The sequence below is a fragment of the Mus musculus genome, chromosome 2 (assembly GCF_000001635.26).
Source record: "Mus musculus strain C57BL/6J chromosome 2, GRCm38.p6 C57BL/6J".
Classification (NCBI taxonomy): Eukaryota; Metazoa; Chordata; class Mammalia; order Rodentia; family Muridae; genus Mus; species Mus musculus.
Window position 1 is genome coordinate 16,375,218 of NC_000068.7, and position 16,633 is coordinate 16,391,850.

Below are 16,633 nucleotides of genomic sequence, written 5' to 3' on the forward strand. Positions count from 1 at the left end.
CTTTTTTTTTTTTTTTTTTTTTTTTTTTTTCCATTTTTTATTAGGTATTTAGCTCATTTACATTTCCAATGCTATACCAAAAGTCCCCCTTACCCACCCACCCCCACTCCCCTACCCACCCACTCCCCCCCTTTGGCCCTGGCGTTCCCCTGTACCGGGGCACACAAAGTCTGCGTGTCCAATGGGCCTCTCTTTCCAGTGATGGCCGACTAGGCCATCTTTTGATACATATGCAGCTAGAGTCAAGAGCTCAGGGGTACTGGTTAGTTCATAATGTTGTTCCACCTATAGGGTTGAAGATCCCTTTAGCTCCTTGGGTACTTTCTCTAGCTCCTCCATTGGGAGCCCTGTGATCCATCCATTAGCTGACTGTGAGCATCCACTTCTGTGTTTGCTAGGCCCCGGCATAGTCTCACAAGAGACAGCTACATCTGGGTCCTTTCAGTAAAATCTTGCTAGTGTATGCAATGGTGTCAGCATTTGGAAGCTGATTATGGGGTGGATCCCTGGATATGGCAGTCTCTACATGGTCCATCCTTTCATCTCAGCTCCATACTTTGTTTCTGTAACTCCTTCCATGGGTGTTTTGTTCCCACTTCTAAGGAGGGGCCTAGTGTCCACACTTCAGTCTTCATTTTTCTTGAGTTTCATGTGTTTAGGAAATTGTATCTTATATCGTGGGTATCCTAGGTTTTGGGCTAGTATCCACTTATCAGTGAGTACATATTGTGTGAGTTCCTTTGTGATTGTGTTACCTCACTCAGGATGATGCTCTCCAGGTCCATCCATTTGGCTAGGAATTTCATAAATTCATTCTTTTTAATAGCTGAGTAGTACTCCATTGTGTAGATGTACCACATTTTCTGTATCCATTCCTCTGTTGAGGGGCATCTGGGTTCTTTCCAGTTTCTGGCTATTATAAATAAGGCTGCTATGAACATAGTGGAGCATGTGTCCTTCTTACCAGTTGGGGCTTCTTCTGGATATATGCCCAGGAGAGGTATTGCTGGATCCTCCGGTAGTACTATGTCCAATTTTCTGAGGAACCGCCAGACTGATTTCCAGAGTGGTTGTACAAGCCTGCAATCCCACCAACAATGGAGGAGTGTTCCTCTTTCTCCACATCCTCGCCAGCATCTGCTGTCACCTGAATTTTTGATCTTAGCCATTCTCACTGGTGTGAGGTGGAATCTCAGGGTTGTTTTGATTTGCATTTCCCTGATGATTAAGGATGTTGAACATTTTTTCAGGTGCTTCTCTGCCATTCGATATTCCTCAGGTGAGAATTCTTTGTTCAGTTCTGAGCCCCATTTTTTAAGGGGGTTATTTGATTTTCTGAGGTCCACCTTCTTGAGTTCTTTATATATGTTGGATATTAGTCCCCTATCTGATTTAGGATAGGTAAAGATCCTTTCCCAGTCTGTTGGTGGTCTTTTTGTCTTATAGACAGTGTCTTTTGCCTTGCAGAAACTTTGGAGTTTCATTAGGTCCCATTTGTCAATTCTCGATCTTACAGCACAAGCCATTGCTGTTCTGTTCAGGAATTTTTCCCCTGTGCCCATATCTTCAAGGCTTTTCCCCACTTTCTCCTCTATAAGTTTCAGTGTCTCTGGTTTTATGTGAAGTTCCTTGATCCCCTTAGATTTGACCTTAGTACAAGGAGATAAGTATGGATCGATTCGCATTCTTCTACATGATAACAACCAGTTGTGCCAGCACCAATTGTTGAAAATGCTGTCTTTCTTCCACTGGATGGTTTTGGCTCCCTTGTCGAAGATCAAGTGACCATAGGTGTGTGGGTTCATTTCTGGGTCTTCAATTCTATTCCATTGGTCCACTTGTCTGTCTCTATACCAGTACCATGCAGTTTTTATCACAATTGCTCTGTAGTAAAGCTTTAGGTCAGGCATGGTGATTCCACCAGAGGTTCTTTTATCCTTGAGAAGAGTTTTTGCTATCCTCGGTTTTTTGTTATTCCAGATGAATTTGCAAATTGCTCCTTCTAATTCGTTGAAGAATTGAGTTGGAATTTTGATGGGGATTGCATTGAATCTGTAGATTGCTTTTGGCAAGATAGCCATTTTTACAATGTTGGTCCTGCCAATCCATGAGCATGGGAGATCTTTCCATCTTCTGAGATCTTCTTTAATTTCTTTCTTCAGGGACTTGAAGTTTTTATCATACAGATCTTTCAGTTCCTTCGTTAGAGTCACGCCGAGATATTTTATATTATTTGTGGCTATTGAGAAGGGTGTTGTTTCCCTAATTTCTTTCTCAGCCTGTTTATTCTTTGTGTAGAGAAAGGCCATTGACTTGTTTGAGTTAATTTTATATCCAGCTACTTCACCGAAGCTGTTTATCAGGTTTAGGAGTTCTCTGTTGGAATTTTTAGGGTCACTTATATATACTATCATATCATCTGCAAAAAGTGATATTTTGACTTCCTCTTTTCCAATTTGTATCCCCTTGATCTCCTTTTGTTGTCGAATTGCTCTGGCTAATACTTCAAGTACTATGTTGAAAAGGTAGGGAGAAAGTGGGCAGCCTTGTCTAGTCCCTGATTTTAGTGGGATTGCTTCCAGCTTCTCTCCATTTACTTTGATGTTGGCTACTGGTTTGCTGTAGATTGCTTTTATCATGTTTAGGTATTGGCCTTGAATTCCTGATCTTTCCAGAACTTTTATCATGAATGGGTGTTGGATCTTGTCAAATGCTTTTTCTGCATCTAACGAGATGATCATGTGGTTTTTGTCTTTGAGTTTGTTTATATAATGGATTACATTGATGGATTTTCGTATATTAAACCATCCCTGCATCCCTGGAATAAAACCTACTTGGTCAGGATGGATGATTGCTTTAATGTGTTCTTGGATTCGGTTAGCGAGAATTTTATTAAGAATTTTTGCATCGATGTTCATAAGAGAAATTGGTCTGAAGTTCTCTATCTTTGTTGGATCTTTCTGTGGTTTAGGTATCAGAGTAATAGTGGCTTCATAAAATGAGTTGGGTAGAATACCTTCTACTTCTATCTTGTGAAAAAGTTTGTGCAGAACTGGAGTTAGATCTTCTTTGAAGGTCTGATAGAACTCTGCACTAAACCCGTCTGGTCCTGGGCTTTTATTGGCTGGGAGACTATTAATAACTGCTTCTATTTCTTTAGGGGATATGGGACTGTTTAGAAGGTCAACTTGATCCTGATTCAACTTTGGTACCTGGTATCTGTCCAGAAATTTGTCCATTTCGTCCAGGTTTTCCAGTTTTGTTGAGTATAGCCTTTTGTAGAAGGATCTGATGGTGTTTTGGATTTCTTCAGGATCTGTTGTTATGTCTCCCTTTTCATTTCTGATTTTGTTAATTAGGATTTTGTCCCTGTGCCCTTTAGTGAGTCTAGCTAAGGGTTTATCTATCTTGTTGATTTTCTCAAAGAACCAACTCCTCGTTTGGTTAATTCTTTGAATAGTTCTTCTTGTTTCCACTTGGTTGATTTCACCCCTGAGTTTGATTATTTCCTGCCGTCTACTCCTCTTGGGTGAATTTGCTTCCTTTTTTTCTAGAGCTTTTAGATGTGTTGTCAAGCTGCTAGTATGTGCTCTCTCCCATTTTTTCTTGAAGGCACTCATAGCTATGAGTTTCCCTCTTAGAAATGCTTTCATTGTGTCCCAAAGGTTTGGGTACGTTGTGGCTTCATTTTCATTAAACTCTAAAAAGTCTTTAATTTCTTTCTTTATTCCTTCCTTGACCAAGGTATCATTGAGAAGAGTGTTGTTCAGTTTCCATGTGAATGTTGGCTTTCTGTTATTTATTTTGTTATTGAAGATCAGCCTTAGTGCATGGTGATCTGATAGGATACATGGGACAATTTCAATATTTTTGAATCTGTTGAGGCCTGATTTGTGACCTATTATGTGGTCAATTTTGGAGAAGGTACCATGAGGTGCTGAGAAGAAGGTATATCCTTTTGTTTTAGGATAAAATGTTCTGTAGATATCTGTCAGATCCATTTGTTTCATCACTTCTGTTAGTTTCAGTGTGTCCCTGTTTAGTTTCTGTTTCCATGATCTATCCATTGGTGAAAGTGGTGTGTTGAAGTCTCCCACTATTATTGTGTGAGGTGCATTGTGTGCTTTGAGCTTTACTAAAGTTTCTTTAGTGAATGTGGCTGCTCTTGTATTTGGAGCATAGATATTCAGAATTGAGAGTTCCTCTTGGAGGATTTTACCTTTGATGAGAATGAAGTGTCCCTCCTTGTCTTTTTTGATGACTTTGGGTTGGAAGTCAATCTTATCAGATATTAGGATGGCTACTCCTGCTTGTTTCTTCATACCATTTGCTTGGAAAATTGTTTTCCAGCCTTTCATTCTGAGGTAGTGTCTATCTTTTTCTCTGAGATGAGTTTCCTGTAAGCAGCAAAATGTTGGGTCTTGTTTGTGTAGCCAGTTTGTTAGTCTATGTCTTTTTATTGGCGAGTTGAGACCATTGATGTTAAGAGATATTAAGGAAAAGTAATTGTTGCTTCCTGTTATTTTTGTTGTTAAAGGTGGCATTCTGTTCTTGTGGCTGTCTTCTTTTAGGTTTGTTGAGGGATTACCTTCTTGTTTTTTCTAGGGCGTTGTTCCCGTTCTTGTATTGGTTTTTTTCTGTTATTATCCTTTGAAGGGCTGGATTCGTGGAGAGATAATGCGTGAATTTGGTTTTGTCGTGGAATACTTTGGTTTCTCCCTCTATGATAATTGAGAGTTTGGCTGGGTATAGTAGCCTGGGCTGCAGTTTGTGTTCTCTTAGTGTCTGTATAACATCTGTCCAGGCTCTTCTGGCTTTCATAGTCTCTGGTGAAAAATCTGGTGTAATTCTGATAGGCTTGCCTTTATATGTTACTTGACCTTTTTCCCTTACTGCTTTTAGTATTCTATCTTTATTTAGTGCATTTGATGTTCTGATTATTATGTGTCGGGAGGAATTTCTTTTCTGGTCCAGTCTATTTGGAGTTCTGTAGGCTTCTTGTATGTTCATATGCATCTCATTCTTTAGATTTGGGAAGTTTTCTTCAATAATTTTGTTGAAGATGTTTGCTGGACCTTTGAGTTGAAAATCTTCATTCTCATCCACTCCTATTATCCGTACGTTTGGTCTTCTTATTGTGTCCTGGATTTCCTGGATATTTTGAGTTAGGATCTTTTTGCATTTTCCATTTTCTTTGATTGTTGTGCCGATGTTCTCTATGGAATCTTCTGCACCTGAGATTCTCTCTTCCATCTCTTGTATTCTGTTGCTGATGCTCAAATCTATGGTTCCAGATTTCTTTCCTAGGGTTTCTATCTCTAGTGTTGCCTCGCTTTGAGTTTTCTTTATTGTGTCTACTTCCCTTTTTAGGTCTAGTATGGTTTTGTTCATTTCCATCACCTGTTTGTATGTTTTTTCCTCTTTTTCTGTAAGGACTTCTACCTGTTTGATTGTGTTTTCCTGTTTTTCTTTAAGGACTTGTAACTCTTTAGCAGTGTTCTCCTGTATTTCTTTAAGTGATTTATTAAAGTCCTTCTTGATGTCCTCTACCATCATCATGAGATATGCTTTTAAATCTAGGTCTAGGTTCTCAGGTGTGTTGGGGTTCCCTGGACTGGGCGAAGTGGGTGTGCTGGGTTCTGGTGATGGTGAGTGGTCTTGGTTCCTGTTAGTAAGATTCCTCCGTTTACCTTTCGCCATCTGGTAATCTCTGGAGTTAGTAGTTATAGTTGACTCTGTTTAGAGATTGTTCTTCTGGTGATTCTGTTACCGTCTATCAGCAGACCTGGGAGACAGATTCTCTCCTCTGAGTTTCAGTGCTCAGAGCACTCTCTGCTGGCAAGCTCTCTTACAGGGAAGGTGCGCAGATATCTTGTATTTGGACCTCCTCCTGGCCGAAGAAGAAGGCCCAAAACAGGACCTTTCTCAGACACTGTGTTGCTTTGGCAGTTCCCAGGTGGTACAGACTCTCACCTAAGCAGACTAAATTCCTAAGTTCCTTGGAGTCCCGGGACCAAGATGGCGACCGCTGCTGCTGTGGCTTAGGCCGCCTCCCCAGCCGGGTGGGCACCTGTCCTCCGGTCCGGAAGGTGGCCGGCTGTCCCCGGCCCACACAGGGTGCTGCCTCAGCGCCTCTGTGCTTCTGCCTGTTCCAGAAGCTGTCAGGTTCTCTGGTGCACCCTCTCACCTGTTCAGACTAATTTCCTAAGTTCGGCGGGTCTCGGACCAAGATGGCGACCGCTGCTGCTGTGGCTTAGGCCGCCTCCCCAGCTGGGCAGGCACCTGTCCTCCGGTCCGGACGGTGGCCGGCTGTCCCCGGCCCACAAAGGGTGCTGCCTCAGCGCCTCTGTGCTTCTGCCTGTTCCAGAAGCTGTCAGGTTCTCTGGCGCACCCTCTCACCTGTTCAGACTAATTTCCTAAGTTCGGCGGGTCCCGGACCAAGATGGCGACCGCTGCTGCTGTGGCTTAGGTCGCCTCCCCAGCCGGGCGGGCACCTGTCCTCCGGTCCGGAAGGTGGCCGGCTGTCCCCGGCCCACACAGGGTGCTGCCTCAGCCCCTCTGTGCTTCCGCCTGTTCCAGAAGCTGTCAGGTTCTCTGGCGCACCCTCTCACCTGTTCAGACTAATTTCCTAAGTTCGGCGGGTCCCGGACCAAGATGGCGACCGCTGCTGCTGTGGCTTAGGCCGCCTCCCCAGCTGGGTGGGCACCTGTCCTCTGGTCCGGAAGGTGGCCGGCTGTCCCCGGCCCACACAGGGTGCTGCCTCAGCGCCTCTGTGCTTCCGCCTGTTCCAGAAGCTGTCAGGTTCTCTGGCGCACCCTCTCACCTGTTCAGACTAATTTCCTAAGTTCGGCGGGTCCAGGACCAAGATGGCGACCGCTGCTGCTGTGGCTTAGGCCGCCTCCCCAGCCGGGTGGGCACCTGTCCTCCGGTCCGGAAGGTGGCCGGCTGTCCCCGGCCCACACAGGGTGCTGCCTCAGCGCCTCTGTGCTTCTGCCTGTTCCAGAAGCTGTCAGGTTCTCTGGCGCACCCTCTCACCTGTTCAGACTAATTTCCTAAGTTCGGCGGGTCCCGGACCAAGATGGCGACCGCTCAAAACATTAACTTCTGATTCAATTAATTGATACAATTTTTTTTTCTCATTTAAATGTCTAGTATTTAAACCCTAACTTGTCTTTTAAAATCAATTTCTAATGTCTTATTTTTATTTAACACTTCTGTTCATTCATTTATTTAGTTTCTTACTCATTCATGTTACATCCCACTCACTGGCCCCTCCCAGTCACCCCCTCCCACGACCCCTTCCCCATCCTCCCTCCCCTCTCCTCTGAGTGGGTTAGGGCCTCATGGGTATCCATCCCCCTATCCTGGTATATCAAGTCTATGTGAAGCTAGGCACTCCTCTCCCACTGAGACAAGGCAGCCCAGCTAGAAGAACATATTCCACATACATGCAACAACTTTTGGGATAGCCTCAGCTCCAGTTGTTCGGGACCCACATAAAGACCAAACTGCACGTCTACTACAAATATCCCAGTAGGCCTAGGTCCAGCCTGTGTCTGCTCCTCAGTTGGTGGTTCAGTCTCTGAGAGTCCCAGGGGTCCAGGTTCATTGACTCTGATGGTCTTCCTGTGGAGTTCCTATCCCCTTCAAGGCCTGTATTTCTGTATTTCTAACTTCAATTCTTTAGTGCTTCTACCTGTATTACTAAGTACATTTGAAGTTTGTAATCTGTATATTTAGTGTATAATTTGTTTATTTAATTACCAGTAAAAACAAAAGGAAGTTTTAATTCTGAACATTCTAGGGGCATTGAACAATATTCAAATCAATAAGCAATGGTGAACCAGAATCAAATAGTTTAGAAATTCACAAACCAGAAATACTCAGGGTCAGAACGATAGGGTGTTCTATCTTCGTTTGTTGCTTTCGTTGTATTATTTGCATCTACAATGTATAAAGAGGTTTATTTTGACTAATGATCATTTTAGACAATATCTTGAATGATTTCACTCATGAAATATAGTTTTGTTGTTTGAAATTGCCCACTTGTTGATCACTCTGGAAGTTTCAGATTTTCAGCATATTAGATTTTCAACTTTTGGATAAGAAATGTCAGCCTATATGTTGAACATTACGCATGAATCTATTTACTTACCAGTTGGCACTTATGAGCTGTAGAGAGTTGATCAACATGTCCAAGATTACATGATTGACATGTCCAGCATGGACATTGGCCTCTAACAAATAATAGAAATATGTGAATATTCTTTTCTGATATGTTTTAGACAGCAATGTTGAGAACTTTTTTCTAACCTTTTCCATATATTTATATAAATGCATATTTTTAGGTCAAGTTGGTTCATTTTCATGGTTTGACATATATCTGTTGAACAGTATCTATTACTATTACAGTATCTAACCATATTACTATTACAATTCCAATAGTATACACCATTGATTTTTTAATGTTTTCATCCTCATCACTTTTTTGTAATAATTGTTAAGCCAATAGACCAAAACATATATATTGTACTTTTTATGGACTTCCAGCTTATGTTCAATAAAATGCACACGTGTAATGTTGCCAATAATTTTCAAACCTCTATTTAGGAAAATACACACACACACACACACACACACACACACACACACACACACACACTCATTTACATGCACATAGTCTTTGAATGTATGAAAATATGAGTTCATTATTAAAGACAGTGGAAAAAAGCTACCCCTGCTCTCAAGGTAATCAAACAGACGAGGCAGTGTGGCTGAAGGTTTAATGCTTGCCTGGTCGACTAAAGGAGTTGAAGGGCAGATTTTACAACTTAGTAAAATCTCATCTTAAAATGTGTGGAAGCAGCGAAGCAGCAGAACGTGTAGCTTAGACATCCAGGATTTAATCCCTAGTACCATCCCCGCAAATACACATATATTTTTAATACATTATATTCTCTTTGCATACTATGTCATATATATATGTATATATATTCAAACTAACATATATTATTTTATACACATATTTTGTATATTAGCTTAAAAGTCACATAGGTGTTCTCATGGTGGCTGAATAGAGAAAGAAAAGAAGGAAGGGAAGAATAGGATTCCTAACACATTCATTAAAAGAATGCCCTGGGCAAGCTGACTTCCCTCCATAATGCTCTAAGTTCTAAAGATTCTGCAACTTTGCAGTAATACCATGGACTTGGGCCCAACTCTTCAGCAAATGGCCTTTGGGGGATTCAGAATCAAGCCGAACTGATTTGTAAATGTATTTGTTTCTTTGTAATTGCAATTTTCTTTGCAGCTAAGATGGATAGAAAACATTAACATAAAATAAATAAACGAATGAGAAATGAAAAGAAACTCAGAGGGCTCTGAAATCGTTAAAAGTCTCACTTTTGCAAGGGATTCACTTAGCTCGTAAATATTTAATTCACATCATGTGTATGCTGCATTTAATACTAGCAACATCTTTCTTAAGTTGTCATTGTTTTTTTTTGGAACATGCATGTAAAGTTGTAGACAATTGGTGCTTTTGTAAACAGATTTATTTATTTATTTATTTATTTATTTATTTATATTGGATATTTTCTTTACTTACATTTCAAATATTATCCCCTTTCCCATTTTACCCCACTCTCAGAAACCCCCTATCCCATTCTCCATCCCCACTCCCTCTGCTTCTATCAGGGTGTTCCTCCACTCACCCACCCACTCCCTCCTCCAGGCCCTCGATTCCCCTACACTAGGGCATCTATCAAGCCTTCATAGAACCAAGGACCTCTCCTCCCATTTATGCCAGATAAGGCCGTCCCCTGCTACATATGCAGTTGGAGCCATGTGTACCCCTTGGTTGGTGGCTTAGTCCCTGGGAACTCTGGGGGGGTCTGGTTGGTTTCTATTGTTGTTCTTCCTATGGGGTTGCAAACCCCTTCAGCTCCTTTAGTCCATTCTCTAACTCCTCCACTAAGGACCTCATGCTCAGTCCAATGGTTGATTGTGAGCTTCCATCTCTTTATTTGTAAGGATCTGGCAGGGCTTCTCAGGAGACAGCCATATCAGGCTTCTTTCAGCAAGCATTTCTTTATATCCACAATAGTGTCAGGGTTTGGTGACTGTTTATGGGATGAATCCCTAGGTAAACAGTTCTATTTAATATATACCTAATATAATTTATTTTCATGTTCATTTCTATAATTGGAAACTGAGGGTAAATAACCAGATGATGTAATTGCTGTGTTCAGATAACCCATTGGCCCATTAGAAAGGTGACAACCAATGTTAATTTAATTGTGGAGATGACTAGTGAATTCTGATGACTCTTGATGGTGCAAGTATCAGCTATAGCTTCTTGTAAACAAGGCTTAAAATGTACCACCTTACATGCAAACAAAGGAGAAAGATTTGGGTCAGCTCGTGGAAGTCTAAAATGGTAGGGCCCTGACTGCTTTCTAGCCTGAGTTACCACCTCAGTGATCTTGGGGGAAGAATGCTTCCTCTCACTTTCCCAGATGCTCTTAAAGTACAATGATGCTGTGCAGCTGCAATGTAAAAGAAATTGTAGGGCAGGCAAGATGGCTCAGCAGGTAAAAGCTGTTTGGCACAAACCTAATGACCTGAGTGAGATCCTGAGAACCTAAGGTAGAAGGAGAGGATTGACTTCAACCCAAATTAGAGATTGTCTACAAACCCGAATCCAGCAAGAAACTCTCATCTTGCCTGGGCAAAGTCAATTTGAAGTTGGTTAATTCCATTGCATATCTCAAAGAAGGTTGTAAATCAAAACCTTTGGCAAGGCTTTCCTGCATAGACTCATTCATTTTGATTATTGCATGCTTGTTTTTCCTTAGTTTTTCTTTCATTCTTTGTGTCTCATTTAATCTCATTTATGTCGGCATTTCATTGTGTTTGAAAAATATTACATGACAAATTTCAGAATATCAACAACTTGTAAATTTTGTTATGTTTTTTGTTTCAGCTAAGAAGCAAAGATTTTTTGATGACAAATTTTTATTCTTAGTGGAGAAAAATGTTAATGTCATAATTTATTTTGTGACTTAAACTCCTGTCTGCTTTCCCTGTGGGTAGCTGGTTTCTAACAAATTTATTCAAAATTACTATTTAAAGAGCAGAATTAAAAATGTGTGCTTCATGGTTGGCAGCCAATGTTTGTGAATGGCTGCTTAGAATTATATAATAGCTCCTGCCTTCAGCTAACTTATTCAGAATAACTACTAACTGCCAGACATTATAGAGAAGAATTTGCTTCCAGAGGCTATAGTGAAGCTGGGGTTATTTTAATGTTGGTTTGAAGCCCTAGAGAAAATCATTTATAGAACGAATATATCTGCAATTTCATTACTAGAGTTGCTAGAGGGTCATGAGTTCAAGGCCTTCCTGATTATCTATACACTATTTCAAATACAACCAACCAAACAGATAAAATATCATTAATTATACTTATAATTCATAGAAATTAGAACATTAGAAGAAGGAAAATGGCCCTCTATTTGTTTCTTGCTAAAATTTGTAAAATCCTATTGTACAAATATATCTTACATTGGTCACATTTGTTATTTATTTATAAGTGTTAGGTAATTGCTAGACCAGAGCACAAGTGCTTTTCTAGGAACAAGATGGATCTAAGTAGTGGTTTCTGTGGTGAGTCCTTCTCTCTAAATGTGTTGGCTGGATAATTAACTTCCTTCAATGCTCTTTCCTGTATGTGAAGGAAGGCCCTTGTACCCATTTTGTTAAGTTTTAGTATTGTATCAGACACAACATTTTCACAGGTGTGCAGACAAGTGGCAAGAAATGAATGTTACAACTTCAGGAAAGCCATTATGGTCACTTCTTCTCAGATGAAATGGTAAGCTAGGCTGTGCAGAATGGGGACAATTCATTGCAAGTGGAGGGTAAAATGTAATGCCAAAACTGTCACCAAAGAAAACTAGGTGTTCAATAGGATCTAACGAACATATTCTTTTGTGTATCAGTCAACTGTAGGGAGGTTACTTGTGAAAACTTTCAGGTTAATTTTTTTCTTCAAAATATCTTGTCCATGCCAAAAATTTGCAAATAGCACCAGATTTTATGAGTCAAACTTTACATTTCTTGTCTGGTGTAGTCATGGCTACCACCCTAAAAGGTAAATATCAGTTTGATTCTTGAGTGGGGATGTGAGTCATTGTGATATAGTAGTAGCAGGGAAGCTATATTTAGAGAAGATACATTAATCATTCCTATTTATCCTTTTTTGTCTTAATATTTTTAATATAGAAGATAAGAGTACAGTAGAAAATGAGTTTCAATCAGCTTCACGTCACAGCAGCAAATACCTGAGATTAGCTTGCAAAGAGGGAAGGTTTATTTTCATCCAGTTTGGAAGTTTCCAGTCCCTGATTGGTTGGGTCCTTCCTCAGGGCCTGTGGTGACACAGCTATCATGGTGGGAGCCTGCATTGGAATAAAACACCCATTCTGAGGCCAGAAGGGAAAAGAAAAAGTTGCCACAGTTCCACAGTGTACTTTATATCTCACCTCCAATGACCTAGAGCCTTCCTGCTAGGTCACATGATTGTAAGGTGAATTTGTTGTGGGGGTGGTTGCTGATTGCTTGCTTGGTTTTGTTTCTTTGTTTTGTCTTCCAAAAGTGTCACCTTGATAACATTCTTTTGATAGTTAAACCTTTATAGGATAGTCAAGATTTAATCCACAGAAGCATGGGGCTTTCTGAAGTAATTAGCTCTAGGGAGAAGGGAACAGATGGCTCAGCTGCTCCTGGAATCTTTAGTCTTTTCAAAGAACAGTGTTACTAGAATAATACATTATAGTCATCTTTACAATAATGCTTCTCTTTATAGGTTTAAAACTCACCAGCAGACACCTTTGTCCAGAAAATATAACTGATTTTTTTGATAGATCCACCAAACTTTTTTTTTTTTTTTGAGTTTCTAAAATGATTTAGTTCTCAGGAAACCACTGTCAGGATTCACAATGTAGAAGGAATGGGATGATAAGAAAAGTCTCACAGTGGAGATCCTGTGTCACTTTTTTAACCCAGCATCAGTTAGCAACATGAGAAGAGTGATAAGCCCCAAAGGACTTGACTGTTTTTATATACTTCTAAAAAAGATTTATTAAAAGAATGTACTGGTTGTTTTTCCTATTTCATATCAGGTTTCTGTTGAAAATAATGAAGCATTTTTCAATTGATTGTGGCAAATATTTGAGTGTCCATACTGTTTATATTTGGTGGTTAGTAAAGTCTTGACTCCTATTTCAAACAATTGGCTTTCAGGGTGAAAATACTTTTAAAAAGACATAGTTTGTAAATCTGGATAAGGGAACAATATACATTGGTTTGTGTCTTTGGGCTGATATTTGGGGGAAAGTACTAGTTCAGAGCTGCTCAAAGTGTCCTGTTTTAGCGTCACCTTGGAACTTATCAGAAATGTAAGTATACAACCAGCACAAGATCTACTAGATCACAAACTGGGATATCAGGACCTGGTGATCTGTTCCTTAATAGCCAGCCTTCCAGAAAGTGTATTATTATTTACCATTCCCGAGGTGGTTTCCTAACTGAAGCTCAATGTATTTCAGCCAAATTCTAGCTATAGGTCATACACCCAACATTCTGAATGGTATTATGGAGTATGCCAAGTCCTTCATGTTTGTTAATGTTTGATTTTTTTTCTCTGTTCGTCCAGTGTTGTGACTGTTAGCAAGCCAGAACCATGATGGACCTAGAGGTTTCTTTTGATCCCCCCCCCCTTGTATGTGTGTGTGGGGGACCATTTCTCTAGCCTTTCTTCATCTGTCTTTCCTGACATGATCTTAACATCTTCTGTTATCAGGAGGTTTTGCACAATGTATATATGTCTCCTATGTCCAATTATTCAAGTGAATTTTACGTATTTTCAAGAGAGAAGTAAACAACTAGGACTTCTATCACGGCTTTGTTTGGGTGGCAGCACAGTTTCCTGGAGGCCTGATAAACAGCAAAGCTGCTTATAAAATATCTTCCAGTGAATGAAATGTAAAATGGAAATTGCTAAAAACAGTACATAATGAAAGAATGCATGGTTGAAACTTTTCTTGCCACTGTTAACTACGCTCTGTAAATGTCTTCATTATAGATTATGAGGAATTTCAAATGGTCTACTGAAGGTGCCCATGGGGTTTGCTCTCCTCTGTGCTGTTATCTTTGCATCCACAGGCTGCTCTTCTGGCTATACTTAAGTTTCAGTGTGTGGTGTTGTTTGCTTTTCAGTGTTTGAATGACGGGTGCCAGGGAATTTGTCTTTTGTTTTGTTCATAGGAGCCCCCTCCTTATTGCACAGAAGAAAACTTTCAGATGAGACAACTTGACTTCATTGCTACAAACTGAGACAATGCTGTGAAACAATTCTAAATATATTTTTAAAAAAATTTATTTATTTATTATATGTGAGTACACTGTAGCTGTCTTCAGACACTCCAGAAGAAGGCATCGGATCTCATTACAGATGGTTGTGAGCCACCATGTGGTTGCTGGGATTTGAACTTAGGACCTCTGAAAGAGCAGTCAGTGCTCTTAACCCTCTTAACTGCTGAGCCATCTCTCCAGCCCAACAATTCTAAATATAAACTGAGAACTAAGATTTGTTCTGTGAAAAATGAATCTTTATCGATTTCCTATTATATCATATTTGTAGAGTTTTTAATTCTCAATGATCTTCGAGGGCCCATGCATTTATTGAAACATAGGGTTTTGTGGGAAATGAGTTTTCTTTAAGAAAGAGTCTTATTATATAACTCAAGCTGACCTTGATCTTATGACATTCTTACTGCCTCAGTCTCCCAGTGTGGTGCAAAGACATACACCAAAGCAAAATGGCCACACTATAGAATAATGAAAAGAATCTTAATGCATATTTGCTTGCCCTTTGAAAGATTTATTTTTGTTCATGCATCTGTGTCTATGAATGTGAGTATGAGTGTGTGCTACATGTATACAAGAGTGCCGTACTCATGGAAGCCCGAAGAGCATGTTAGATTTCTTGGAGCTGGAGTTACAGACATATATGCATCATCAGATTTGGTTGCTGGGAACCAAACTTAGATCCTCAAGAACAGTAGCAATTGCTTTTAAATCCTGATCCATCTACTCAGCCCTGTGTATGTTTCCTTTCAATGTGAATTTATTGCTATGGTTTGTTAAATAGTATGCCTGTATATGAGCAGGAACACACTCTCTCTCTCTCTCTCTCTCTCTCTCTCTCTCTCTGTTCTGTCTCTGTCTCTCTTTCTCTCTCTCTCTCTCTCTCTCTCTCTCTCTCTCTCTCTCTCTCTCTCTCTCACTGTGTGTCTGACTGTGTCTGTCTATCCTCTCACATAAATACTGTTGTCAAGTTTTTAGAATGAAAGACTAATTGTACATAATCAAGTTAATATAGTATATGTTATTCTATTCCATTAGGCGAATGTGCTATTGAGAAATTAAAAGAACATAAGGAAAATGTTTATTTGAGGATAGAATGCACAAGAGAAAAAAATAGCAGAAGCCATCTTTCCACCCTGTCTCCTGCAGGCTGTGTGTGTTGTCTGAGTTGTGTGTGTTGCCTGAGCTGTGGGTGCTGCCTGAGCTGTGGGTGTTGCCTGAGCTGTGGGTGTTGGGAGCAGTCCAGATGCTGTATTTCTCAGCAGAATTCAATCTAATTTTCAATTAATTTCAATCTAATTATACTAGAGTAATTCAATAGACTAAGATAGGAATTAGTTATTGGCATCAATTTATTGTTATTAATGTTTATCAATATATTGTGCAGCTTCTAAATAAGAGTTAAGGGCAGGAGATTATGCTGTTTAGTGCTAACCCCATTTGCCAACTTCACTGGCATTCCTTCTCTTGTAGCTTTGTATGTGCTTCATGGTTAAATCAGAAACGCTCCTTATCTTAGCCTGGGAAAAGCTGTACCTGCTTAGCTGAAAGACTTTTCATTCAGGAGGCATGCGCATGCTCACACGGTTTGAATACAGAAAGGTAAATGTCTATTTTACCTCAAGCCATTTTCAGGAACTAAAACTAGTTCATGATTAGAAGTTCTCCTTCTTCAATATATTCAGTGTGCATTTGGCTGAGTTGTTTACTGATGATTGTTCTTAAACTTTGGAGTCACTAGCCCTTTCTTATGGTGTAGTATAATTATCAACCGAAACACAAAGCAAATTTGCTAAAAAGATCTGGATCTCCTGGGCATTTAATCAGACAGACGAGTCTGATGCCAGAGTGACCACTGCTTACTCACCCCATACTGGCTAAAGTAGATAATCAGCATTTGTATTACTATCTCTTAAATTCTTTATAAGACCAGTCAAAGTATGCATTAAAAAAAATACACTGTACTCTGCACTTTAGGAGAGACATGAATTTTAATGCACTTTCAAATTGGTGATAAGAAAGTAAATTGTAGCTTATGCAGGATTCTGAAGCTACAGTCCCTGAACCCACTGCTTTGAGAAAGGTGAACTGTGTCTGGAAGATCACTGTTGTATGATATGAATGAAATATTCAAATGAAGCAGACCCTAATCAATGAACTTGTTTTACAGATATTTATTGAACCTACAATACAGGAAGCATTC

The 16,633-nt window shown here is 40.0% G+C and overlaps 1 protein-coding gene across 2 annotated transcripts in view; it reads left to right on the forward strand.

Annotated features, from left to right (window-relative positions):
* The window catches only part of Plxdc2 (plexin domain containing 2), a 405,393-nt gene that overhangs the window by 19,478 nt on the left and 369,282 nt on the right, over positions 1 to 16,633 (forward strand). The window lies entirely within an intron of this gene.